General features: G+C 38.6%; 1 protein-coding gene and 1 pseudogene across 2 annotated transcripts in view; both read right to left on the bottom strand.

Moving 5' to 3' along the window:
* LOC127449079 (choline transporter-like protein 2) overlaps positions 1–26,900 on the bottom strand; it is a 175,955-nt gene that overhangs the window by 81,401 nt on the left and 67,654 nt on the right. The window lies entirely within an intron of this gene.
* Positions 5,017–26,292, bottom strand: LOC127449081 (ral guanine nucleotide dissociation stimulator-like 1; annotated as a pseudogene).

Raw genomic sequence — 26,900 nt, 5'->3', positions numbered from 1 at the left:
ACAAATGAGCTTACCATGAAAAAGAGTTAGGTGACAGTTAATCTGAAATGGACCCCCAATAGAAATGTTAAACTACAGTCCAGCAGATTTCTAAGAATTTGCCCCATTAAAGGTTTACTGTTCCTTTAGGTTTGCTGTTGTCTGTGAATAAATACTGTCTGGAGCATTTTAGTTTTTGGTGATTCATTAATGTATTGTTTGAGACACGTATGATATTGTTAAACCAGGGTTCCAAGACCTTTTGATCAATGAATTTACATGACTTTTCCAGTTGTTCGTGATTACTAGATAAGGATTTTTAAATCATTTGAAAGAGGTTGCACTCACAAAGCGCAATTTCCAGTGGGAGCTGACAATAACTAGACAAAATGATACTCACTATAGAAATTGAAACAACTTTATAATATTTCCATGATTTTTCCGAGCCTGGAAATCACTATTTTATGCTTTTGATGCCAGACAGGCTTCCTACAAGTCTATTAAAATTGTAAACATTGAGCTCAAGTGGAAAGTTTTGTCACTGCATGAAACTCTGCTTCCATCTGCTGGATTAAATGCAGTAAACAAGGCTCAGCTGAAACGTTTTATGGCGAATCCACAGTACGTCACACACGTTAATGGCTCTCTGAAAACTTATATAACACATTTTTAAATCTATGTAAAAATCTACTTAATAAAAGTGAAGCCCTGTTCCATGCTAATTTCCTTCTAATTCCTTGTTCTAATCCTATGCACTGAATAATTTGAATAAAGGCTAATTATTATCTGTTCTGTTCTTCACCTGGGTGTGTAAATGTAAGAAAAATGACTAAAAAGGTATTAAAAATGTTACCACTACTGTACAGAAATATAAACTGCTAAAAACGCGGATTGTGTGCTCAAGCTCGAGCAGGAGCGGTGCAGTACTGCCCTCAGCTGGACATAAACGTGATTTCTGCCAGCTCAAAATAAGAGGTAAAGTTACAGTTACAAAACGTTTTTTAAGATAGGTAAACAAACGTAGTCACCGCGCTCTCTCAGCAAGTTTAGGTGCTCACACACTGAGGAATGCTCTTGGCCGAAATGTCTGCTATGTCTTAGATCCACCTTTTTTACTTTCACCGTTTTAAGCACATTTGCATGCACATTTAGATTGAGTAGTGCAGGTCAAACACCAGGATATCAACTTAACGAACGTACTTAATGTAAACTAACCAAATAAAAATAGGCTGCATGTAGCTTACCTATTTATTTAGCATTTTAATTAGTAGTATTATAAATAAATACACCTTGGTTATGGAAAGAAAGAAAGAAAGAAAGAAAGCATTTTATAAAAAAAAAAAAAAAAAAAAATATATACACACACACACACACACACACACACACACACACACACACACACACACACACACACACACACACGTGCATTCAATAATTATTCTGAGTATGCTCACTGGGGTTCTAAATACAATTATTATTTAACTATTTAATTATTTATACACAATTTACAATTATACAATGATGACTCCTTAAAACGTTATAGATATTACAGTTTCATTTTCTGTTAAAGTATGATTTTCTATAAAGCTGCTTTGAAACTATGTGTGTTGTGAAAAGCACTATACAAATAAAAATGGCTTGACTTGACTATTCAGATCCCTTCCTTTTTTTCATATTTTGTTATGTTGCAGACTTATGCTAAAATGTTTTAAATTATTTTTTATTTTTTTCACATCAATCTACACTTCATACCCCATATTGACAAAGCAAAAACCAGATTTTTGATAACTTTGAAAATGTATTCAAAAGAAAAAACTGAAATATCACACTGACATAAGTATTCAGACCCTTAACTCAGTACTTGAAGCACCTTTGGCAGCGATTACAGCCTCAAGACCTTTTTGGGTATGATGCAACAAGCTTTGCACACCTGGATTTGGGGATTTTCTGCCATTCTTCTCTGCAGATCCTCTCAAGCTCTGTCAGATTGGGTGGGGACCGTCGGTGGACAGCCATTTTCAGGTCTCTCCAGAGATGTTCGATTGGGTTCAAGTCCAGGCTCTGGCTGGGCCACTCAAGGACATTCACAGAGTTGTCCCTAAGCCACTCTTACATTGTCTTGGCTGTGTGCTTAGGGGTCATTGTCCTGTTGGAATGTGAATATTCAGTCCAGTCTGAGGTCCTGAGCGCTCTAGACCAGGTTTTCATTAAGGATATCTCTGTATTTTGCTGTGTTCAGCTTTCCTTCAACCCTGACCAGTCCCCCAGTCCCTGCCGCTGAAAAACACCCCCACAGCATGATGCTACCACCACCATGCTTCACTGTTTGGATGGTATTGCACAGGTGATGAGCGGCACCTGGTTTCCTCCAGACATGATGCTTGGATTTGAGCAGTTCAATCTTTGTTTCATCAGACCAGAGAATCTTGTTTCTCACTGTCTGAGAGTCCTTTAGGTACTTTTTTGCAAATACCAAACGGGCTTTCATGTGTCTTGCACTGAGGACAGTCTTCCATCCGGCCACTCTGCCATAAAGGCCAGATCGGTGGAGTGTTGCAGTGATGGTTGTCCTTCTGCAAGTTTCTCCCATCTCCACACATGATCTCTGGAGCTCAACCAGAGTGACCATCAGGTTCTTGGTCTCCTCTCTTACCAAGGCCCTTCTCCCCCGATTGCTCACTTTGGCTGGGCAGCCAACTCCAGGAAGAGTCCTGGTTGTTCCAAACTTCTTCCATTTAAGAATTATGGAGGCCATTGTGTTCTTGGGAACCTTCAGTGCAGCCAAAGTTTTTTGTTGCCTCGAAAGTTCCTTTGACCTCATGGCTTGGTTTTTGCTCTGATATGAATTTTCAGCTGTGAGACCTTATATAGACAGGTGTGTGCCTTTCCAAATCATGTCCAATCAATTGAATTTGCCACAGATGAACTCTAATCAAAGTGTAGAAACATCTCACAGATGATCCAGAGAAATGGGATGCACCTGAGCTACATTGTTGTGAAAAAGTATTTGATTTCTTCAGTTTTTATGAATTTCTCATACTAAATTTTTTCAAAAATCCAAACAAAATCTAACATAAAACAAAGGCAATATAAGTAAACACAAAATACACTTTATAAATAATAATGTTATTTTTTCGAAGTAAAAAGTTATCCAGCACCAACTGGGCCTGTGTGAAAAAGTATTTGCCCCCTTATTTACTAAATCCCCAAATCTATGTAACTGAATTCATAATCGGGTACAGCTGGACTAGACACACCAGGCCTGATTACTGCCAGCCCTGTTCAATCAAATCAGCACCTAAATAGAACTTTTTCAGCAGCATGAAGTTGACTAAATGGTCTCACTCAGTAGTACACTATGTCAAGGTAGAAAGAAATTCCAGAAATGATGAGGAAAAAGGTGATTGAAATACATCAGTCTAGGAAGGGTTACAAAGCTATTTCAAAGGCTCTGGGACGCCAAAGAACCACAGTGAGAGCCATTATCTCCAAATGGAGAAAACTTGGCACAGTAGTGAAATTTCCCAGAAGTGGTCGACCTTCCAAAATTCCTCCAAAAGCACAGCGACGACTCATCCAGGAAGTCACAAAAAAGCCAAGGACAACATCCAAGGAACTGCAGGTCTCTCTCGCATCAATAAAGGTCATTGTTCATGACTCCACTATCAGAAAGACATTGGCCAAAAATGCCATCCATGGGAGAGTGGTGAGGCAAAAATCACTGCTAACCCAGAAAAATATTAAGACTCATCAAAACACCTTAATGATCCTCAAAGCTTTTGGGAGAATGTTCAGTGGACTGATGAGTCGATTGTAGAACGGTTTGGAAGACAGGGGTCCTATTACATCTGGCATAAATCAAACACAGAATTCCACAAAAAGAACATACCTACGGTCAAGCATGGTGGTGGTAGTGTGATGGTGTGGGGATGCTTTGCTGCTTCAGAATAATTGAGGGAAACATGAATTCTACTCTCTACCAGAAAATCCTAAAGGAGAACGTCTGGTCATCAGTCCGTGAGCTGAAGCTCAAGCACTACTGGATTATGCAGCAAGACAATGATCCAAAGCATAGGAGTAAGTCCACCTCTGAAAGGCTCAAAAGAAGCTAAATTAAAGTTTTGGAGTGGCCTAGTTAAAATTCTGACTTGAACCTGATTGAGAAGCTGTGGATGGACTTTAAACGGGCAGTTCATGCTCGAAAACCCTCCAATGTGGCTGAACTAAAGCAGTTCTGAAAAGAAGAGTGGGTCAAAATTCCACCACAGCGTTGTGAATAACTGGAGATCAGTCTTCGGAAGCATTTGGTTGCAGTTGTTGCTGCTAAAGGTGGCACAACCAGCTATAAAGTTTAAGGGGGCAGTTAGTTTTCACATGGGTGATATACATGTTGGATAACTTTTTTGCTTCAATAAAAAAAATATATTTTTGACTGTATTTTGTGTTTACTCAGGCTGCCTTTGTTTTATGTTATTTCTCATTTGAAGATCTAAAACTATTCAGTACGAAAAATACACAAAAATAGAAGAAATCAGGAAGTACTTTTTCACAGCACTTTAAATTTCAAGTGTCATAGCAAAGGGTCTGAATACTTATGTCAATGTGGTATTTCAGTTTTTTGAAGTTTTTTAAAGTTCTCAAAAATCTTTTTTTTTTTTTTTTGCTTTGTCATTATGGGTTATGGAGTGTAGATTGATGTGGGGGGAAAAAAGCATTTTAGCATAAGGCTGCAACATAACAAAATGTGAAAAAAATGAAGGGGTCCAAATACAGTGTATCTTACACTCTTATGAAATGTAACTAAACCAGGCTTCTTGCTTTACTGACAAATTACAAATCGTACTTTTCTTAGTGAGAAAATTCCAAATGTTCCTAATAAGCAATAGTAAAAATATGTATTGTTTGGAAACAAAGTATTTATTATTATTATTATAAATAATACAAAGAAAGAAGGGCAACTTCTGCCAGTTCCAAATAATGTAATGACAATCACCAGAAACATAAATCACAAAAAAAGCTAATATGAAACAAGCAAAATTTAATTTGTTGTTTAAAACCCAAGAATACAAAACCGAGACAACACTAAGTGCCAAATTAGTTTTTTTTATTTTACACATACATATAAAGAAAGACAGATACATTTAATATGTTTCAGTCAGGAATTGTGGCTTTCTGTGCAAAAAGCAAAAGTGTGTTTTTAATCCTGAATCAAGTCCCCCTTTATTTTGGCAAAAACACTTCATTTGAAAGGAACACTATGCCTGCCCCACTATTAGCAGCAAAACATTCTACACAGACCAAGCACTTCCTTTTCAGAGACTTCAGCAATTGACATTCTTTGACTTTCGCAAAACACATACTAAATCATATCTAGTGCACCTGCGCCATCCAATTCTGGAAATCAATCCTTAATTGCATTTGCACAGACAGTCTGAGGATATCCAATGTGGATGAGTAGCTCCTTCATTTGACACTGTTAGTAAAAAAACAACTGAATATATATATAAAACTTCTAAAAATGCCTTTTTAAAAGTGATATGCAAGCATTCATGATAAAGACAAAGATTGGGCACTTTCGCCACAAATCAATGAACGTCTTCCATCATTCACTTCTATCATCACAAGCTTTGACAAACAAGGTTTTAGAAGAATAACAGCTTATGGGTTTTAGATTATTGCACATAAAATCAGCTAAAAATTAAATAAAAGCAGACAGAAAACAAAACAAAATAACCAAAAATAGATCAATTTAATGTGCACATATAAAAGTTAAATACTCTAAAAATGAAATGCAGCAAAACATTAAAATGTGAAGTTTATTAAAATTCTAATATATTATCTTTATTAGTTAGAACTATTTTAGAAAACTAAAATGACCATTCAGTATTTTTCTATCACTGAATATTAACTACAAAAATCTCTTTAAGAGTTTGTGTTTGTAGATGATATTTAACAAATATGCTTGAGGCATCATCTGTGTGACCACACAAATTGGATGAAATAGCAGTAGTTGTGGCCATATATTGCAATTTCCCTTGGTTTTCATCTCAAGTACCTTTGTATGGTTCTTTGAACTTTTCTTCCTTCATATTTTACCAGTTATAAATCAGAGCAGAATGTAACAATGCTATATGAATTATAACTTTTGTGGTAGCAGTTATAAAGTGCTTCAGTTTCCTTATATTTTGTATTTGTATATTTCAGAGCCCACTGATGAATCCCCCAGTCCTTTTTAAATTTGTATGAGCTTTGACATCCATTAGTCACCAGTTTTCCTTGTTAACCGCGTATTTGCCATTTTTGAACACACCTTGTTCTCTGTTTTCATGCCTCATTTCAATGCAGTATTACCACAAGTAGTTGTCCATGTGGATATATAGCCACTGAAACATGCAGTCTCTGTTCACTTTAAGCTTCACAACAGTCAGTGGCAGACTATCCGTGTTACTTGTTGTTATTTGCGTCCACGTAACACAGCTCCAGGACTCCAGCTTGCACCCAGACCTCTGCTGTGATTTTTGTAACGTTGGCGAAGCACAAAGTCAAAATTGGCAGTGGTGCACATGGCATAGAACACGTTGGCTTTGTCTGGGATCAGCAACTCTAAATAAGACAATGACACAGATTTACTAAGAAGGACTTTTCATAACATATAAAGCTGTGTAATTCATTTTAAATGTAGTGGAGCTTTTCTTTTTAAAGGAAAAGTTCACCCAAAAATGTCTGTCATCATTTATTCACCCTCATGTCATTTTAAACCTGTATGAGGTTTTGTTCCAAGTCTTCTGAAGCCATTTGATATATATATATATATATATATATATATATATATATATATATATATATATATATATATATATATATATATTATTTTTTTTATTTTTATTTTTATTTTTTATTATTATTATTTTTATTTTTATTTTTTTTGGAGGAACCGAATGGAATTTAAGTCATTATTCACAGAAAAGTTTGTTCTCCAATGTAGCTCTCAAATTGAATATGGTGTCATTAGATGCATTGCTTCAGGTTTGACGTGACCTGGTTCTCGCGTAACGCCATTGCTGTTTTACCTGAAGCAATGCTTATAATGATGCATTTTAAGTGAAAAAATTTCATTCTGTTCATCAAACAAAGCTATTGTATGGCTTCAAGACTTGAAATATAGTGCACAAGTCATATTGACTGCACAGAAAACCCTAATAATTTTACTTAACTCAACTGAGTAAACTCGTTCCCTTAATTGAATTGAATGTTGTCTCCAAAACTTGTGTTATTAAGTTTGCTTAACTTGGTGATCATATAGAATGAACTTAAATATTTAAGTTAAGGTAATGCAAGTAGACTTCACTCAGATTTGATATTAAAATGTTGTTGATTCTATTGAATAATCTTAATTGAATGGACTCAAATTTAAGGTCATAAAATAACACTGCTTATAGAAGATTATAACTGATTCTAGGTCAGTCATTAAATAAACTTAATTCTCCACTGCAATGCAAATATACCTGTACTTCAATTGCACATGCACAAGATGAATTGAAAGTTAACAAGGTCCAACTTGACCAAAGGGGACACAGATCGCCCTAATGGTTTTATCACATGAAACACATTTTTGCAACAACTCAACATAAATAATACTACAAAAGAGCTAAAACCTCTATGAATTCTTAATAACAACCCTTTAAATGCCCCCATATGTTCCCTTTGAGGAAGGTAACATACTTAAACAATTCAAGCACAAGGTATTGTAGGTATTCCCCATAGCCTCAACTTTGTACTCAATCACTTGAGTTATTAACACCTAAAATATTAAGTCTACAGATTTTTAAGAAAAACAGCTTAAAGGAATATAGATATTTGAGTTATGAGCCCAAAACTTGACATTCCAGGTAATGTTGAACTTTTCCAGTAATGACTACATTAGGGTTTACAGTGTACTTTAATGATACTTTTTCTTTTGTCATCTAGGAGCTTGACAGCCCAGTCCCAGAATGATAACAGAATTTAAATTTGGGGTGAACTATTTATTTAAGGTCACACTTTATATCACACTGCATTAGAATGTAAGCTCACCTTTGTCATTAGAAAGCACTTGTGTGAGACTAAAATCCTGACAGTTCATCTCCTCCAGGTTGTGTTTCTCCAGGGCTCTCTGAATCACCTGAGCTGTCTTGTCCTGACTTGTTATCTACAAAGATTGTACAGTTTCAAGACTGGAAACACCAATTTAGCACTACAACTCACCAAACATTGCAACCAACTTACCAAAATACTTTTATAAACGTTGCCGTTGTTGCCAAATTCCACACTGACCCTGACAATACAGGAATCAGCAACCTGCTTGTTGTACATTGGATGAAGGACAGTGTGTTGGTGGAGAGGAGAGGATGACGAAGATGGTGATGATGATGATGATGAGATGATGTAGGGGAGGGGCTGTCAGAGTCCAGGGCGGACAAATCCGCCTGTAAGGATCTTCGGAATGAGGTGGGCGGGGTCAGAGAGGAGGTGGGCGTGTCTACTGAGAAGTGCTGACAAAATGCAGATGGCGACTGAAAGTGAGAACAGAGAAATGTTGTCCAAGTGGTTTTCAAACTTTTTCAAGCCAAGGACCTTGACATATGCTGATCCCCTTTTAAGGGATCCCATTACTAAAATGTGTAAAAGAACTATTTATACTGCCCAAGAAAAATAGTAAGTGTGATATTATAAAGAAAACATGTTGTTACCAAAGTAAAATAACTGGTGTTTTATTGTCATTGTGCTAAAGCCAAAAGAAAGATCTGGAAAATATTTACTTTATATTATGTTGACAGCAACTTTTTATTTCTACCCACTATTACTGTATATTAAAGTTAGAATGTTAGAAAAATATTGAAATTCATATTTTTGTTGTAATTTATATTCATATTTATCACTTTTCACAATAAACACAGTGCCAAAGCAGCTTTAATCATTTCATGATTTCCGACCAGTTTTTAAAAAGTAGAATGAAACTTCAGACAACGAACATGGACCCCATTTTGAAACCCCTGATTTATTCAATGACTCTGAAACATTCACCATCTAATTATTTGTAAGAACAGGTGTGTTAAAAGCCAGTAAAAGTTTTGAATAGAATTTAAGTGGCACAATCAACAACATGAAGTGTATCAGATAGCTTAATCATTTAGATATGTCTGTTTCTTTATCTCTGTGTGGTGAGCAAAACAGATTGCAAGCGTAAAACGCTTTAGTATATTATATTATGAGTATAATATAAAACGTCACATGCTGAGGGTGTCGTTCTCTAATACATTGTGTTCTGTCAACATCATTACGCATCGACCTTTGATGATAGTGCAAACATGAACTACTTTACGACTGCAAGGTTAAGGCTAAACAACTAGTCACATTCATTGAAAAGAAACAGCCTCTGACCACACAAAAGACCACCCAGAAATGGTATATATTTTATGTATTTATTTATGGTGTGCTTTCCCATCTTGCTTTAAAGCTTGCAAACCAGTTTTGGAATAATAAACCTCAACTTGAATAATTCTGTGTGTAGTCTGTATCTCTGGCCTGTGGTTTTTGAGTTGACTTATTACCTGTACTTTGTATCTAAGGGGTGAGATGTTGGGGCTACTGAGATCTTCCATTTCTGAACCACTGGAACCAGAGGACGATACACTGATCTGATCAGCAAAAGTCTTCTTCTCACTGCCAGACAGCAATCTGCAGAGAGCAGAAGAAGAACAATAGTGTCAGATACAGACAGACAAGCAAGTTGGAATTTTAATTTTTTTTATTTTAAGAATAATTATACTCACGTGGTCAATTTCTTGGTTATGAGCCGGTGGCTCCAGGGGTTGGGAGAGCTGGGGCAGGGGTCAACCGGCGGCTCCAGCTCTCTTGACAACTCATAGCTAATGGAGAAAAAATACAATTGGAGGTCGACTGATTTTTGCAGATACTGATAACTAAGGTGGCGGAAAATGCAGATAACCGATTATTCGGCTAATAGTTTTTTTTTAATTGATTTATAGGATGTTAAAAAAAATTTAAATAAAGTTTTTTGTGCAACCAAAATCCAAATTAAAAACCAGACATTTTTTTTTTATGTGGTGTATGATGCGGGACTTTCAAATATAAACAAGCCCAAAATAACCTGGGGACTCCTATTTTGAAATGACGGAGACTTGGCACCGTCACAATGCTTCATATGTAAGTTTTTACCAAATTAAGCTTTTAATTGCTTAAATATTTACCGGACTATGGGTTGTGTATATATATTTCACCAGATGAGGTTTAACGAGGAATAAGGTTTATTATTGCTATTCACAAGATATGAAGTTGGAGACACGATTTTTGTGCTGATGGGGCATGTTAACATATCTTCGCATTTTTCTTTGCATGCTCTGGCTTAAAACACCAGATGTGTATGACTTTCTTTCATCACCAGAACACATTTGAATAAAAATAGAAAAATATCTTAACTCAGCAGATCCTTAAAATGCAAGTGGATGGTGATTTCTATTTTATACTCCAAAAATCACAGACAGTCAGCATAAACGTCATCCATACAACACCAGCTGTTAAATTAATGTCTTCTACAGTGACATGATCGCATTTGGTGCAAAAAAGATAAATATTTAAGTACTTTTTTAACTATAAATCATGCTTCCGTTCAGCAGCGGTACGCGCATGTTACGTAATCGCATTGGCATTTGAAACACGCGAGAACTGATGCGTGTGCGTCACAGCCGGAAGAGCAGCACAGTTTACAGTTGAGGAGGAGGAACGCTGTACAGTACCTTTTTTGGTTTTGGTTTAGATCTGTATAAATCTGTTTCTTTACTCACAATGGTGCGTTTGTGTGCTTATCCTGGATGTCTCAACGGACTGGAGAATGTGAAATTACGTTGGTATCATGGCAACGTAAATACGTCACACGAGAGACTACTTGAACTCCACTCTCTCGTGAAGCTTACCCAAAGCGTTGGATTATAGTTAAAAAGTACTTAAATATTGATCTTTTTTCACACCAAAAGCAATCGTATCGCTTTAGAAGACATTAATTTAACAGCTGGAGTCATGTGGATGACTTTTATACTGACTGTCTGTGATTTTTGGAGCTTCAAAAGAGAAATCACCATCCACTTGCCTTTTAAGGACCTACTGAGCTGAGATATTTTTCTATTTTTCTTCTGTGTGTTCTGGTGAAGAAAGAAAGTCAAACACACCCGCGATGGCATGAGTGTGAGTGAATAATGAATTTTTGGGTGAACTATCCCTTTAACTAATCAAAATATAATATGCATTGAAATGAGAATAAAAATATGGATGAATATTGTCAATAATGAAAAATTTAGATACAACAATTCCCCACAAGGTGTCAGTGATTGTATTTATTTAATCTCTAGAGGCAGCTGTTATACTGTAGAACTAAAACATTCTAGAATCCACAGAGGAATAAAATAAAATTAATTATCGCCATAGATTTTTGCTGATGACGATAGTTCCAAAATGCAACCATTGGCACAGATTAATTGGTAAAACCGATACAAGATGCTGAGGTGATCTTCTGAAGTACCTAAAGCACCAACTACTGCCTAAAAATGTCACTTGTATAACTGACAGGTCATGATGGGAGACTCACCTCTTCTGGTCTGAGAGGAGTATGCCACTATTGATCCAGGAAGTAATGTGAGGATGTGATCTGAGGTTGTACTGAGCACATGATGCCTGCAGCTGCCTGATCTGAGACAGAATCTCAAACTCCTGAATACAGAGTGAAACAGGGAGAGAGAAAGCAGCACATCAGTATACTGGAAACATTGTGCAGTAATTTAATTTTTCTGTGCTCCTGGATCTTATTCATTTTCCTAAACAAACATTCAAGAGCATTAGCCACTCTTCTGCCCCCACAAGCTCTGGAGCACCCCTGACATTACAACATGCTAATATGTTGCCTGGTGTGCAACATAAGTTAACATAATCATTTGGATGTACATAATTTTAAACACATTTTTCAAAAATACAAATGATTTATTTAGGATTAAAACTTTGTGGAAAAAATTACAGAGTGCACCTTTAAAATTGAAAAGTTGAATAAGTTACTTTGGGAACATATTCAATTAATTGCAGTTTTGTGTTTGATGTTTATCAGTTCTCATCCAGAACTTTACTTACTTTTCTGCGCTTCTCAAAGTTAATGAGGCCTCCCTGTGAACAGAAAGGGGAATAACTTTCAATCAAAAAATGCCAGTGTCAGAACCACTATGTTTATGGTGTGAATTAAGGTTAGACAGAATTTTTCACCTCAACATTATCGCCTAGTGCGGTGTCTAACATGGTCAGAACGGTAAGATAAGTGCCCAGATACGGCACCTCCCCATTGGTGGAGCTCTGTCAGAAAAACAAACTTATTAGTACAGAAAAAATGCTTATATTAAAATGGTGGGGACTTTCCATTGACTTCTATTGTTATTATACATTATTAATTACATGTTCAATTCCCTACACCTAAACCTTACCTACACAGAAACCTTTTATTAAGTTGCTGTTCTTGTGGGAACCGATGGCTGATACGCACAATGTATACAAACCCTGACTCTTAAATTAAAAGCTTTGCTTTTTAAGTCTGCACATATTTTTCCAACAGCTAAAAAAGGATTTATGATTTATGCAAGTAGACATATCTCAGTTAAAGGAACATACAATACTGTTGACCCATCTTTACTGCTGATACACATGACTTGAGTTAGAAATGTGAAAATTCCATAACAGGGTAGTTTGTTCTAGCACAAAACAGATCTATGGCAGCCTGTGCAACTCGCCTTGAATAAGGCAAATTGAATCCATACAGCAGGGTGTTGTTGCTGTATGTAAATGTTGCTGAATTTTACCATGTGTTTAGATGTAGGACTGAGTCTTGGAGAATTTGGCACAGAATGAGTGTCCACCTCTGCTGCCTGGTTTCCTTCCTAAATCAATCCCAAAAATAGGTAACAGGACATTTGTAGGCATACTGACATGCAAACAAGGGCACATATGTACATAGTTAGATAAGTGTATGAGCACAAACTGAGTACAAGATAGCCTGAAACAATTGGCCTGGAAATATGGTTACATAAATCACTCTGGAAGACATCTGAAGCCAACACCCCACTCCCGAAGTACATGATTACAGTAACTACTTATTTAACTGGATGTGATGAGGAAGGTTGAGGTAAAGAAGGTGGCAATCTTTCAGGTCCAGCAAAGCCGTCTCTGCTGGCGTAACAGGCCTCAAAATAAATAAATATACATTTTCCCATTTTATTCTCATTTATCTTTATCTTTTTGTATATGGATTTTCTTCTTTTCTTTTCGCTGATTGCTAACAATGGGTTAATTGAAGTTTAGAATAGGCTAGCTTCAGCATTCAGTGTCATGTCATGTTTGTTGTTGGCTTTCATGTCTAAGTTTGTGAGCATTGTTGAAATGACAATAGCCCATTTGATATTTGGTATGTTTGGCTGTGACATAAGGCACTACAATACAGCCCTCTACATAGCGAGTAAATCACTTGCATATCCGACCAAATTTCATGCTTTGTGACTGTGACGAGGAGGAGGGCGTGGCCGGGCAGTAATGGTGCACGGCCGGCACTGAATCAGCTGATCAGAGAGATAAAGGGGAGCCGGAGGCGCCAGTTAGAGAGAGAGAGAGAGACACACGCAGCCACGCTGCATGTGTGACTGTGTTTGTTTTATGTTCAGTTTTTCATTAAACTTTAATGTTGACTGTTCAGCCGGTTCCCCCCTCGTCCTTGCCCATCCCTTACCCTGATACGTTGGTGCCGAAACCCAGGAGGGAGGAGGGATGCGCTGTCGCGGAGTCCTCACCGCTGCCTTCCGCCAGGTAGAGCAGCCGAGGCTGTCTGCCTGGGGACGGAGGGGTCGCTGCCGGCCGCCGAGAGCCGGAGGAACCGCTGCCATCCACCGATGAAGTGGAGGAGCAGTTCTGTCCACCAGGGGCCGGAGGACTCACTGCCATCCACCGGGGAAAGAGCGAGCTGGTGTCCGCCAGAGGGCGGAGGAGCAGTTGAGGACCGGGCAACAGCGCATCCGGGAGCCGGCGAGCAAGTTCTTCACTCTCTCTCTCTCTCTCTCTCTCTCTCTCTCTGTGTCTCTCCTCGCCCTTTCCCTCTCCCCACGTCTCCCCTCGTCTCTCCTCCAGGTTCACAGGAGGTGGGTTAGACCACCAGCAGATAGAACGGCCGGAACTCCAAGGGGGTGGGGGGGGCTGGGGTTGGAGTAAGTCAGTCCGGCGCCCCAGCCTGAATCGGGCGGGGGAGGAGTGTGACGAGGAGGAGGGCGTGGCTGGGCCGTAATGGTGCACTGCCAGTGCTGAATCAGCGGGAGAGTGAGATAAATGGGAGCCGGAGGCGCCAGTTTGAGAGATAGAGAGAGAGAGACGCATGTGGCCGTGCTGCATGTGTATCTGTGTTTGTTTTATGTTGAGTTTTTCATTAAATTTTTATGTTGACTGTTCAGCTGGTTCCCGACTTCTCCTTGCCTATCCCTTACCCTGTTACAGTGACTATAATATATATTTTATTAGCCACTGGCAAGTAAATATTCAGAATTTACACACCAGAGCTTGAGTTATGTGCTCATTCAACTGTAAACACTTGCTCACGGAGCTTTTCACTTAAAGAGACAGTACCAATTTAGAGCTTGTTAAACATATCAATGTAAACTCAATGTGAATCGCATATATACATTTTTTTACCTCATCTTCTTTCAGCCCCTATTGAATTACTCCTTGCATGCGAGCTAGAGTGAAATATGTGGAAAATATTGAATGTTGCCTAATGGTGTCTTTTAAGATAGTCAAAAGGGTGAAAAAGCACCCACAAGATAAGATGATCTCAGAATTTTATCAGTTTTCAAACACTGCTATCAGCTCTTATTTGATGGAAGGCACCTGTTTTTGATTTGAAGGCCACAGTGTTAAAGAAATAAGCTCATGTATACACATGAAACTCCTATATAATGTTGAAGGTTAGATAACAGTTGCAAAATGGTTAAATGAAGTATTCCATACCTCTACAAGGATGTCTCGATTTACTAGCACACAGTTCTCATCGGGAAAGGTTTCACACAGATGATCAAAGGTGGCCATGCTCTCCCTGAAAAGGAAGATTTATGGTTTTGAATTTGAGAATCTAAAAATGAAGAAAAAACTAATCTAAAAATGATTGTGGATTTTCGCTTAAGTTCTACTGTTTGTTTCAGGATGAAGATAAATACCTGCTGATTGCCGCCCAGGTTTTCTTTAACCGGTAAACAGCATTGGACTGAAGAGCAGATAAGATGGCTCTTAGAGAGGAGAAGTTTCTCAACTGACGGCACTCCTGCATACAATAATAAAGAGCAAAGTTAAATCAAACAAATAGGCCACATTCATATTGAAGCAAAATACAGTTGTCACTCCTCTTCTGAGTGCTTAATCCCAATCTAAGCACACACAGTTTGGTTATTTACAGGAATAAAAATTCAGATAATGACAAAGAAATTTATATTAAATCTGCGTAATGTGTGCACTAAGCTAAACAACTAGTTGTTAAAGGTGCAATTAGTAAAATTTGCGTTATGTTGCGTTGAAAGTGACACCCTAGCTCTGTATACACAGCATTACGCAAAAACAGAAGTTCTCAGTTGCCAATGTTGTCATTATAAAAATGTGCTATTTGCAATCAGAAATGATTACGTATGAGTCCATACATTATGGTTCATTATGGTACAGAGAGTGCTCGCTGTTTAAAAGAAGTGAATGTTGTGGCATAATGTTGATTACCAAAAAAATTTATTTCGACTTGTCCCTCCTTTTCTTTAAAAAAAAGCAAAAATCGAGGTTACAGTGAAGCACTTACAATGGAAGTGAATGGAGACAAAGAAAGTGAATGTGGCCAATTTTTGAAGGGTTTAAACACAGAAATGTGAAGCTTATAATTTTATAAAAGCACTTGCATTAATTCCTCTGTTAAAACTTGTGTATTATTTGAGCTGTGAAGTTGTTTAAATTGTCACTTGTATGGTCATTTAGGGTTTGTTGTCATTTTGTTATTGTTGACATCGTCATGGTAACAAAGTTGTAAAGTTGGCTATAACTTTACACAGAATAGGTTTGTAAGTGATTTTATCACACTAAAATCATGTTTACACGCATATCCTTTATGTGTTGTGGCTATACTTTTGAAAAAAAGAGTATTTTAATGTTCAAAAATGGGCCCCCATTCACTTCCATTGTAAGTGCCTCACTGTAATCTCAATTTTTCCTTTTTTTAAAGAAAAGGAGGGACGAGTCAAAATTAATTTTTGTGGTGATCAATATTATGCCAAAACTTGTACTAAACCCGGAACATCATTTAATACTGTTGTGTGGTTTGCCCTCCCTAAACTTAGCTGGTTTGTACATGGCCATTCAAAGGCAGACTTGAGCTTCATACACACCTGAGCCACAGAGATCCACTTCTCAATAATCTTTGCCCTTTGTGTATGGCTGCTATGAGGGCAGAGTGGGGAGAAAGGAGGAGAAGAGGCAGGAGAGCACAAAAGAGAAGTGATAACGCAGCTGGTGACAGCATTAAACTGGGCGATGGTGGCACGAACTGTGGGCGCTAGATTTCGATTCTCTTTCTTGTCTCTCTGAGACCAAATGCAGCCAAGGCAGTGAAATGGAACCACTTTGACAAACAGTTCCTGAGAAAGAAATAAAAAGAGGAAATGAAAGACAGAAACTGGTTAAATAAGCATATTACATCAAAACGCATCAAAACAAGCATGACTGACACCTACAGCGTCCAATAGCGTGAGCTGCTCAGCAATGTCTTCTGCAGGGAAATCCAGGACATTCCCCATGTCCCGTCTCTCCATGGTTTCTTCTCTTGCTGGCTTCTCAATATCAGTAGCACAGGATTCCGCTGTTGCACAAACACCTATGTGCTTGTCTGCTGATGCATAAATATTTATTTAGCTCAAGAAAGAGCACTGATATTTTGTTTGGTGTAGAGAAAATAAAGCTAAAGAAGTCATAGGCCAAGACTTGCCTTCTCTCTTAAACCTTTTTAAAAGAGCATCGGCTTGATAAGCCAGTCGTCTGAAACACAGGCGATGGCGCAGATGAACACAGAGCAGCCTCAGTGCCTGGTGATCAGGAGAGTCTCGAAGGTCCTCGTGATACTCGTCTAACCAAAGCCGGATCACAGGGGGCAGAGCACTGCACAATCACACACTCTCTTTGTTAGCAATTTATTTTGCCATTCTAATTAATTTAGCATTTGCAATTAGAATGAATAATCTGGTTTAACTGCTTTAAAACCAACTTATATTATTAGTAAACGATAATGTACAATGTCATAATCACAAAATAAACCTCTTCAGGGCAATACATCCTAATCATCACCCTGAAGGTGTTTATCGTCTGACTGTTTATTATCCTGCTTATAACACGGTTGCTTACCAAATAAACAAATAAATGGACATGAAATATGATTTGATATTGAACTGAAAACAGATCACGATGGCGCCGCAGATGGCTGCCTCGGTGTGGAGCTCCTCAGTACTTTTGTTGGTTTTGTTTGTTTGTCCTGTGTTTAGTAATCTTTTTCCAGTCAGTTTTACCAGAGACGAACTGCTGAACATTCAACAGCATGTACCAGACAATCTTTTCCCGGTTTTCAAATATTCAGACATTTTGCTGGACATTTTAGTTGGAGGCGCAGCTCTGCTGTTCATGAGATGCAGGCGAGGGAGACGAGCCGGTGCGCTGGTCAAACTCCGTCAGCGCGGATTTCGAACAGTGCTGCCGAGAATTCATTTAGCGAATCTCCGCTCTCTTCCTAACAAAATGGATGAACTACATCTCCTCACCTGCACAAACAAGGACTTTTCAACCTCTGCTGCCTTGTGCTTCACAGAAACCTGGCTGAGTGAAGCCATTCCGGACAGCCCGTTACATCTGCCGGGCTTCCAGCTGTTCAGAGCAGATCGCATCGCTGAGTTAACGGGGAAAACGAGAGGTAGTGGAACATGCTTTTACATTAATGAAAGTTGGTGTACAGATGTAACAATGTCAAAGAGGATGTGCTGTCCTAATCTGGAAGCGCTCTATTAACTGTAAGCCGTTCATTTATTCTGGTGAGTGTGTATATCGCGCCAAACGCATGTTTGAATGCCGCGCTGCAACAGCTGGCTGATCAAATCACAGACACGGTACGACAATACCCGGACTCAGTTATTATTATTCTTGGGGATTTTAACAAAGCAAATCTCACACGTGAACTGCCCAAATACAAACAGCACATTACATGCCCCACCAGAGGCAGGAACATACTGGATCATTGCTACACAACAATAAAGGATGCATATCGCTCTGTCCCTAGAGCAGCTTTGGGACTCTCTGATCACTGTCTGGTTCATCTTCTTCCAACCTATAGGCACAAATTAAAATCAACCAAGCCAGTAGTAAGGACTGTAAAAAGATGGACCAATGAAGTAGAGTGGGAACTACAAGCCTGCTTCGATTGCACGGATTGGAGTGTTTTTGAGGCTGCAGCCACAGACCTGGACGAGCTCACAGATACTGTTACATCATATATCAGTTTCTGTGAGGATATGTGCATTCCTACTAGGACTTATTTAAAGTTCAACAATGACAAACCGTGGTTTACAGCAGAGCTCAGGCAGCTTCGTCAGACCAAAGAGGATGCTTACAGGGGTGAGGATAAAGTTTTGTATAAATCAGGCCAGGACCACACTGAACAAGGAAATCAGAGTGGCTAAAAGAAGATACTCTGAGAAGCTGAAAAACAAGTTTTCAGCTAACAACCCTGCATCAGTGTGGAGTGGCATGAAACAACTCACAATTACAGGAATCCTACCCCCAACCCTGTAGGGAACCAACAACTGGCTGACGACCTGAATGTGTTCTACTGCAGATTTGAAAGGCCCAATCTCACACCCCACACCCACTCTGACCTTCATTTCACACAAACACCAACACCTCCTGCAACCTCCCTCCTCCCCCCTCCGGCTACTCAACCTGCACTTAAGATCTGTGACGATGATGTGAGCCGTGTCTTTCGTAAACAAAAGATGAAGAAAGCTTCAGGCCCAGATGGCGTCTCACCAGCGTGTCTTCGATCCTGTGCTAACCAGCTGACCCCCATCTTCACACAGATCTTCAATAGATCACTGGAGCAGTGTGAAGTCCCATGCTGCTTCAAACGCTCAATCATCAATCACCAATCAAACCAAAAATCACAGGACTTAATGACTACAGACCTGTCGCCCTGATATCTGTGGTCATGAAATCATTTGAGTGACTGGTGTTGGCCCACCTGAAGAACATCACTGGACCCTTTCTAGATCCCCTTCAAATTGCTTATCGAGCAAACAGGTCTGTGGATGATGCAGTCAACATGGGATTGCATCATATCCTGCAACATCTGGACAGACCAGGGACATATGCAAGGATCCTTTTTATGGACTTCAGTTCGGCTTTCAACACCATCCCAGCTATGCTCCAGAATAAATTACACCAACTCTCTGTTCCCAAGTCTATCTGTTAGTGGATTACCAGCTTTCTGACGGACAGGCAGCAGCTTGTGAGACAGGGGAAACTCACTTCTAGCACCTGTACAATCAGCACTGGTGCCCCCCAGGGATGTGTGCTCTCCCCACTACTCTTCTCCCTCTACACCAATGACTGCACCGCCAAGGACCCCTCTGTCAAGCTCCTGAAGTTTGCAGACGACACCACTGTCATCGGCCTCATCTGAGATGACGATGAGTCTGCATACAGAAGAGAGGTTGAACAGCTGGTTGTCTGGTGCAGTCAAAACAACCTTGAGCTGAACACACTCAGAACGGTGGAGATCATTGTGGACTTTAGGAGGAACACCCCAACACTGACCCCCCTCACCATTCTAAACAGCACTGTGGCAGCAGTGGAGTCATTCAGGTTCCTGGGCACTACCATCTCATAGGACCTGAAGTGGGAGACCCACATTGACTCCATTGTGAAAAAGGCCCAGCAGAGGTTGTACTTCCTTCACCAGCTGAGGAAATTCAACCTGCCACAGGCGCTGCTGATACAATTTTACTCAGCAGTCATTGAGTCTGTCCTCTGCACTTCAATATCTGTCTGGTTTGGTTCAGCTACGAAATCAGACATCAGAAGACTACAAAGGACAGTTCGGACTGCTGAGAGGATTATTGGTTGCCCCCTGCCCCCCCTTCAAGAACTGTACACTTCCAGAGTGAGGAAAAAGGCTGGTAAAATCACTCTGAACCCCACTCACCCTGCCCACTACCTTTATGAACTGTTGCCTTCTGGCCGACGCTTCAGAGGTCTGAGCACCAGAACCGTCAGGCACAGGAACAGTTTTTTTTCCCTCAGGCTATCCATCTCATGAACAGTTAAATTGCCCCATTGAGCAATAACTATGTGCAATACACAGTTTAGTCTTTTTTATATTTATCCAACACTGAAAAACATTCAGTGTTTTATCTTGAAAAACATATGCACTGTACATAACAGATTTTTATTTGCACTGTACATAACAGATAACAGATTGTATTAGATTTGCACTACCTATGTGTATTTATGTATGTATGTGTGTGTCTGTATGTATGTGTATAATTATTTTTTATTTTTATGATTATCTATGTCTTGCTTCTGTTTTTGTATTGTTGTACACTGGAAGCTCCTGTCACCAAGACAAATTCCTTGTATGTGTAAGCATACTTGGCAATAAAGCTGATTCTGATTTTCAGTTGGAACTATATTATTATGTGAGACAAAAAGACCACAAAAAGACATGAAACACAGCTATTTAGGAAGTCAACTGAACAGTTTAGTTGTAATTATCCAAAATATTTGACAATAAAATGCCATGATCGACCAATCAAAATCAAGTATTACAGACAGCCATGTACTAATTCTTATAATGACTAAATTTCGACTCACCTTCTGACACAGACACTGTTGTCCAGATCAGTAACCATGTCCTCTCTGCAAACAAATATGTTCAGAGTTTATAGGCAAAATATTAGAACTTCTGAAACCTTTCAAAAGATGCTTCGATGTGGATTTATAGTTTTATTTGAAGGATTCAAATTATGAACATTGCAGCCATTTCAGCTAATGGTTCAAGCACTTGGAGACAATGCACAAATATGTCACAAGAATGTCATTATTAGTATTTATACTTCAACAGAACACAAAGGTGGCAGTGACATGAAACTCGTCAAGCGAAACCTGTTCCGCAGTGAGAGGCACCTCCATTCCACTGCGTCAGTGATTTGTACTTTGTGAATGTCATATAGCCACGTGCATTAAAAGGAGCCTCTGGGAAATCCTCGGCCTCATACTAAATGACGAAATTTGCGCTTTCCTGTGTCCCTTCATTTTATTATACACTGACACTCAGCCGTTTAAATGTTATGGCATGCCTCAATATTCAAATACATGAGGGATGGTCGTTGCTGTGCATGAAACCAAAGGTCAGCGTTTTTGTATAAAGGTACATCAAAAGGAAACCATAATGTCATGTCTAATGATCTAGATCAAATTCAAATGAGCTTCAGAGATAAACAAGCAAACATTGAATGACTACAATGCTCATTTCTCAGTAGAAACTGAATCATAAATTGATAGAAATGTCATTGACATTCATATTATATGATATCCCTCACTTCCAATCAAATCATTATGATCTCCTACAATTATTATATAAAGCAAGAGTGAGATTACATTTTTGGTCCTTTAAAGTAATAGTCAGCCCAAAAATGAAAATTCTGTAATCATTTACTCTCATGTTGTTTACATCCTCATGTTGTTCTTCCACTGGAACAATTTTTCATACTGCCTCAGCTTTAAATGACATAAAAAGATAAGATAATTTTATTGAGCATTAATTATTGGTACACTGCTAATGCTCACCTTTGAAACAGGAGCTCTATGAGAGTATCTGTGCAGGTAAAGGCTCTATAAGTGGAGAGGAAAATTTGCGTGTAATCTGGGTCAGGGCACTCAGGGTTCACTAACTCAGTCACAAGCTGCTCCAGGGTGGCTGCTTTAATCCTGCGGACCTTCAGTGTGCGGTACTGCATGAAGCCAAAGGCAGAATCGTTCTCGGCTGAATCTCGTGGGGGCTGGATGGGTTCTCTGTGAAGAGTAACTCCATAGATGGCCCCATCTTCTACCTCCTCTCCCCACTCCTGCACCGGGTCCTGGAAAAACAGAGATTCAGGCAATATATTTACAGTTGAAGTCAGAAGTTTACATACACCTTAGCCAAATACATTTAAATTCAGTTTTTCACAATTCCTGACATTTAATCATAGAAAACATTCTTAGGTCAGTTAGGATCACTACTTTATTTTAAGAATGTGAAATGTCAGAATAATAGTAGAGAGAATGATTTATTTCAGCTTTTATTTCTTTCTTTACATTCCCAGTGGGTCAGACGTTTACATACAGTTTGATAGTATTTGGCAGCATTGCCTTTAAACTGTTTAACTTGGGTCAAACATTTTGGGTAGCCTTCCACAAGCTTCTCACAATAAGATGCTGGAATTTTGGCCCGTTCCTCCAGACAGAACTGGTTTGTAGAACTGAGTCATGTTTGTAGGCCTCCTTGCTCCTTTTTCAGTTCTGCCCACAAATTTTCTATCAGATTGAGGTCAGGGCTTTGTGATGGCCACTCCAATACCTTGACTTTGTTGTCCTTAAGCCATTTTGCCACAACTTTGGAGGTATGCTTGGGGTCATTGTCCATTTGGAAGACCCATTTGCGACCGAGCTTTAACTTCCTGGCTGATGTCTTGATATGTTGCTTCAATATATCCACAAAAATTTCCTTCCTCATGATGCCATCTATTTTGTGTAGTGCACCAGTCCCTCCTGCAGCAAAGCACCCACACAACATGATGCTGCCACCCCCATGCTTCACGGTTGGGATGGTTTTCTTCGGCTTGCAAGCCTCACCCTTTTTCCTCCAAACATAACGATGGTCATTATGGCCAAACAGTTCAAGTTTTGTTTCATTACACCAGAGGACATTTCTCCAAAAAGTAAGATCTTTGCCCCATGTGCACTTGTAAACTGTAGTCTGGCTTTTTTAAGGCGGTTTTGGAGCAGTGGATTCTTCCTTGCTGAGCAGCCTTTCAGGTTATGTCAATATATGACTCGTTTTACTTTGGATATAGATACTTGTCTACCTGTTTCCTCCAACATCTTCACAAGGTCCTTTGCTGTTGTTCTGGGATTGATTTCCCCTTTCGCACCAAAATACGTTCATCTCTAAGAGCCAGAATGCGTCTTCTTCCTGAGCGGTACGATGGCTGCGTGGTCCCATGCCGTTTATACTTGCATAATATTGTTTGTACAGATGAACGTGGTAACTTCAGGCGCTTGTAAATTGCTCCCAAGGATGAACCAGACTTGTGGAGGTCCACAAATTTTTTTCTGAGGTCTTGGCTGATTTCTTTTGATTTTCACATGATGTCAAGCAAAGAGGCACTGAGTTTGAAGGCAGGCCTTAAATTACATCCACAGGTACACCTCCAATTCAGTACACCTCCTATCAGGAGCTAATTGGCTAATTGTCTAAAGACTTGACATAATTTTCTGGAATTTTCCAAGCTGCTTAAAGGCACAGTTAACTTAGTGTATGTAAACTTCTGACCCACTGAAATTGTGATATATTCAATGAAAAGTGAAACAATCTGTCTGTAAACAATTGTTGGAAAAATTACTCGTGTCATGCACAAAGTTGATGCCCTAAAATGACTTGCCTATAACTATAGTTTGCTAATATGAAATCTGTGGGGTGGTTAAAAAAATGAGTTTTAATGACTTCAACCTAAGTGTATGTAAACTTCTGACTTCAACTGTAGATTCTAATTCCAGCTAATGGTCAAACTGATATTCTGTGAATGTACAAAACTGTATATGGTGACCATTTCAGTGTAAAACATAACAAACATAAATACAGCAGCATCATGACTTTTCTAGAGAGACTGCAGTCCATAATGTAATTGCATCAAGTCTGATGTTATAAAATGGCAAAAATGTAGTGCACTTGAAAATACACTGAAATGTAGTTCAACTCCCCAAAAAAAAAATTCTCAAAAACAAATGCCCGCAAGGTACTGACCTAACATTTCGCCCATCCAGGAAGAAATATACAAAACAGGAAAATTCAGGCAAATGTTTAACCAAATTACAATTCAGGAGGAGTGAATGCCCTACTTTACTGGCACGAGTAGACAATAGAATTCACTGGCTTGAGTATAGAATTTACATTTCATTCTTAGCAGATGCGTTCTCAACAAAGTGACTTGCAATACAGTGTACAAATAATTTAAAGGGGAAACATGCATAACATCTAAGTATGAAAAATGCTGTATTTAATAAATGAAGCATACAAAACAAGATTTGCCATTTCAATGTTTTTTTTTTTTTTGTTTGTTTTTTTTTTTGTTTTGTTTTTTTAAGAAATCTTTTAAAAAGGCCAGTTATGGTGGTACTTTCTTGGAAAATGACGTAAAAAAAAAAAAAAGTTTGTTTTTTTAAAAAGATGAATAGAGGTTTGAGTAGTTTTTCTAGGCACCAAAAAGAATCAGCACTTTGTTTCAAAAAATTTCCCCTTTCCTTGGTGGTAAAAACAAAAATGAAACTGATTACTTGCATAGCAAATACTATATCCCTGAACGAACAACAGCTGTGGGCGAAGAAAAAAAAAACTGACTTCACACAATGTCTCCGTGACAAACTGGAGTAAATTAATTACAGTGTTGTCTCTTCCAGTGCAACCAGGGTTGTTGTTGGGCTGGTTGTTGACTGATTCAAATGTGACAAATATTAAATGAGATCATAACAACAGGCATGAGAACATATTAGCACATTGGTGTCATTTTTCACTGATTCTTGAGACACGGGGCAAAACATGTCCCACAATTTTACTTGCCATTAGTTTTGAAAACAGCAAAATCTCCAATTTGATAGTAATCATGGATGATCACAAAAATGTTCTTAACATAAATGTACCATTTCATGTTACTTTACTTTTGTTATTTTTTATTAAGAGATTACATAATCACTCACTACTCCTAAAACGGTCTGTTCTTAAATTATTTATATTCTCATTAAATTTCATTAAAATAAATAAACATTAAGAAAAACAGAAAAAAATTAATGTGTGCCTTTAAAAGATCTTAATTTTTAAAATAGGCTTCTTTTATAAGGTTTCACTTGTATTGAAAATAGTGTCTCTGCTCTTCTTTTTGTTATTTAGTTTTAACCCTCTGGCAAGCAGCTGATTAAACAGTGTTTCCTAAAGCCAAGATCACAAATAAATGTTAAACCCACGGACTTTTGCAATGAGCCATGCGTCTGGAGGGGCCACCGTGACTCTCATACAATACAGGGACATCAGTAAAGAACAGGATATTTTGCATTTTCTATGGAATGCATCAGATCAGTTTTCACGGATCGCTGCTCACTGCGCTGTACCGACTCAAACCGCACATAAAGGAACGCGTCCTTCCGCTAAAAAGCAGGTCGCAGCGCCACAACGTAATTGTCTCAAGACGCATTTTTAACGGTTCTTTTAAACTGCCGTCTAAAAGCTCAGCGCTCCTGCGCGAGACGCTGAAGACGGACGGGAGCAAGAGCGCGTTCGGTGTGAACGACCCCTAAGAGAAAGTATTACGCTATTCTAAATAATGATATAGTGGTACAATTTTTCTAGCCACTCTATTTTAATATAATAAAATGGTGACTTTATTTTATACAATATATATCAAATAATATCAGCAGTAACAATGCCTTCAATGGAAACAACCTTGTTCAGAAAATGACTTACCAATGTGAACTGCCATTTTCCCATATTTTCCGCTCAGCTCTTTCTCCAGCCGTACGATCGAGCAGTTTAAGTGTTAAGACTTTCCATTAGCGCAGCAAAAAACAAACTTTGGAAATTATATTCCTTAGTCAGCTGTCCTCAGACTTGACTGTCATGCCCAGAAAGCTGCTGGAAACGGATAACTTCGCTAACTGCGGTTGAATCGAGATCTCCAGTGTTAATCAAATCAATTGTACATTTCATGCCATAAATAGTTTTTTTTTTTAATGAAATATTATCATGATTTATATAAAAACATCCAAAATCCGCGACCCAAAAGTAATATATTTTTGGTTCTTTTTATTTTTGATAATAGAGCATCTTCTCTCGGTGTTATTCATGTCTACATAGCAAACACTGCTCCTATCAAACGCTTTAACTTACCAGTGGGTTGGTCTTCCTACATAAACATTTACGTCTAACACTACGCCCGGTGCGCGTTCTGCAATGTGGAAGGCGTGGCTCATGAATATTAATTACGTTATGTAAAGTTCGGCCACTTAAAAGAATATTAAGAGTTCAATACAAGTTAAGCTCAATCGACAGCATTTGTGGCATATTGTTGCAACAAAAATTAATTAGGACTTGTGCCTCTTTTTCTTTAAAATAAGGTTACAGTGAGGCACTTACAATAGCAGTGAATGGTGCCAGTCTGAAAACGTTAAAATTACTCACTGTTTCAGAAGACGTAAACAATATGCATGTTAAAAGTTTTTAGTGTTATAAAAGTTCTGTGTCAGGTTATATCAAATTTTTCAACTTTGTTGCCATGACGACGTATGCTTTAACCCTAAAATGACCATAAAAACAACTTTTTTAATTTTAATTTATCCCCTTTTCTCCCAATTTGGAATGCCAAATTCACACTACTTAGTAGGTCCTCGTGATGGCACGGTTACTCACCTCAATCCGGGTGGCGGAGGACAAGTCTCAGTTGCCTCCGCTTCTGGGACCGTCAATCCATGCATCTTATCAC

This window comes from Myxocyprinus asiaticus, chromosome 12 (assembly GCF_019703515.2).
Source record: "Myxocyprinus asiaticus isolate MX2 ecotype Aquarium Trade chromosome 12, UBuf_Myxa_2, whole genome shotgun sequence".
Taxonomy (NCBI): Eukaryota; Metazoa; Chordata; class Actinopteri; order Cypriniformes; family Catostomidae; genus Myxocyprinus; species Myxocyprinus asiaticus.
This window is presented reverse-complemented; position numbering and strand designations above follow the sequence as displayed.